The 2,512-nt window shown below is 32.8% G+C and overlaps 1 pseudogene; it reads right to left on the bottom strand.

The window, feature by feature from the left end:
* LOC147381330 (putative calcium-binding protein CML41 pseudogene) lies at window positions 1–378 on the bottom strand (annotated as a pseudogene).
* Window positions 379–2,512: the final 2,134 nt, after the last annotated feature.

Below are 2,512 nucleotides of genomic sequence, written 5' to 3'. Positions count from 1 at the left end.
TCAATCATCATCCACACTTCCTTGCTCCATCAATCTCATGAAATCTTGAAAGTCTATTAAACCATCTCCATCGATATCAAGATCATTAATCACAACTTGAGCCTCTTCATGTGACATGTACTCACCTATCAACGCAAAGTAAGCTCTAAGTTCTAAACTAGATATCTTACCATCTCCATCGCTATCGAAGTAATGAAAAACTTCTTGGAGCCCGTCTTTTCTTGAATTACTAGCTTGTGGTTTAATTAGGGGAGACACGGGAGACACAGGTGGGCTTGGTGTATGGGATTTTTGACGTCGATAAGGGAGGTTAATTAGTTTGAAGGACTTGTTGGAGAACCATTTGGATGTCTTGGAAACCCTAATTAGGGTTGCCATGTGAGGAGGAAAATTATTGAGCTGTGGAAGAGATGAAAATGACCATGAAATTAATAAGTTGTTGCATAAGATGTTTAAATTATTTGAGGTGAAGAACAGATAGACAATAAATGTGAAAATGGACAAGATTACGTGGGAAGTGCGTGTATGGAAAGTGCATGGCAACTTCCTAAAGACCGACTTTTCTTTTGTCTTCTCCGCTTGGTGTACCACGCTTAGTCGCTCATCAATCTTTGAAATTGGCATGGTTGTCAACTGATCGGGTTTGGATGGGGTTAGGTCAGCCCAGACCAATCCTATAAAAATTGGGTCTGAAAAAGATCCATTGATTATTGGATTGGGTCATAACATTTGGATCTGAATCTGTTCTTATAAAACTTGTATCAGGTTAATTTGGATCGATTCACTCGGAGCCATAGAATCTCATCTTTTAAATAGTCAAAAACCTTTGATTTTTTATTTAACATATATCTACTTCAACCTTCAAAACCTCATGGCAAGCTTAAGATTTCTGAGGGAAATATAAACTTTGAGAAATTTTAAGGATTCTTTACAAGGTTAAGGTGAGGTTGAAAACAATTGATTTATGAAAATGTTCGATAAACTAAAATTAAGATGATGGATTCTATAAAAATCTAGTGTTTTTAAGCTAGAGGTTGAAGATGAAGGCATTTAGGCCATTAGTTGTAATCAACAATAGAAGACTAAGTTCTTGTGGAGGGGCATGGTACCCTTTTTATTTTGATTATAGGAAGAATCATATTTGTAATCCTAAAGTTATGGAAAAGAATTAGATTCCAGAATTCGAAGTCCACTCCAAACCAATTGCTTACAAAAAAGTATTGTGGTTTTGATTTTACGAACAATATTTTAAAGGTTGTAAATGCATTGAATTTAGATCGGATTAGGATTGATATAGGATCAACATGATAATTGTTAGAGAATAAGATGCATGAGATACACTGTATCATTGTTAGTGTATCTTATCACAAATGGAAAATTGTGATGGAGGATATTTTAAAATATATATTGATATTTAGAATATAGCAATTAGGATATTCTAAAATATTTATATTAGGTAGTTTTCTTATATCTTGGTTGATGTAATGTCTACAAATACCCTATTGGGACTTTTGCAATATTCATCCAAGAATTCTCAATAAAAATCATATTTTCTATATGGTATCAAAGCTTAAGCTCCACTAAGGACATCGATCTTGGTGTGCCGTTCTTCAGCAATGGCGTTACCGCCATCGTCGAACCTTAATAATTTTGTTTATGTTATTAGTATTTTTTTTCGATAAAAATACCATTTTTCTCTATGTTTCGGACCTAAATATCTTTTATTTTCTTCTTTGCTATTATTTTAACTTTTTTGTTTTTCCAATAAAAAAAAATCACAACTCCTTCTATATCTCTACAAATCTCCCCATTTCATACATTCATGTTACACAATCTCATTTTTTTTTCTTATCTAAAATCTCTCCAACGAGAGTTTTTCATTTAAATGGCACAATCCTATTTTTTATACTTCTGGGAGAGATCATGACAGATCTGGTCTAATAAGTCATCGACTCCAACAGACTCAAAAAGAGCGAGATGCGACAGTGATGGACTTCATAAACAGATGGTGACTCCCAACAAACACGATTGGGATTTCGATAATCAATGAACATATATGTTAATGAGATCAAGCAATTATTCAATAAAACCAATTGCATATTCCTTTTTCAAAGGACCGTGCAATTGCAGGCGGATGTTAAGAAATAAGATGCATGAGATACACTGTATCATTGTTAGTGTATCTCATCACAAATGGAAGGTTGTGATGGAGGATATTTTAAAATATATATTGATATTTAGAATATATCAATTAGGATATTCTAGAATATTTATATTAGGTAGTTTTCATATATCTTGGTTGATGTAATGTCAATAAATATCCTATTGGGGCTTTTTTAATATTCATCCAAGAATTCTCAATAAAATCGGATTTCTTCAATAATTATCTGACTGAATACTAGTGTGATTTAGGTCAACTAACACAAAGAAGATATAGTTCACTCGACTATTGCCTCCGAATTGGATCATGTCCAATTTTATTTACAAAATATACATAATTTTCTTATATTTA

The sequence above is a fragment of the Akebia trifoliata genome, unplaced genomic scaffold (genome assembly GCF_017979445.1).
Source record: "Akebia trifoliata isolate Shusen 1 unplaced genomic scaffold, ASM1797944v1 Contig00566, whole genome shotgun sequence".
NCBI classification, from domain to species: Eukaryota; Viridiplantae; Streptophyta; class Magnoliopsida; order Ranunculales; family Lardizabalaceae; genus Akebia; species Akebia trifoliata.
Note: the sequence above shows the minus strand (reverse complement) of the source record. Positions and strands in the feature narration are given on the sequence as shown.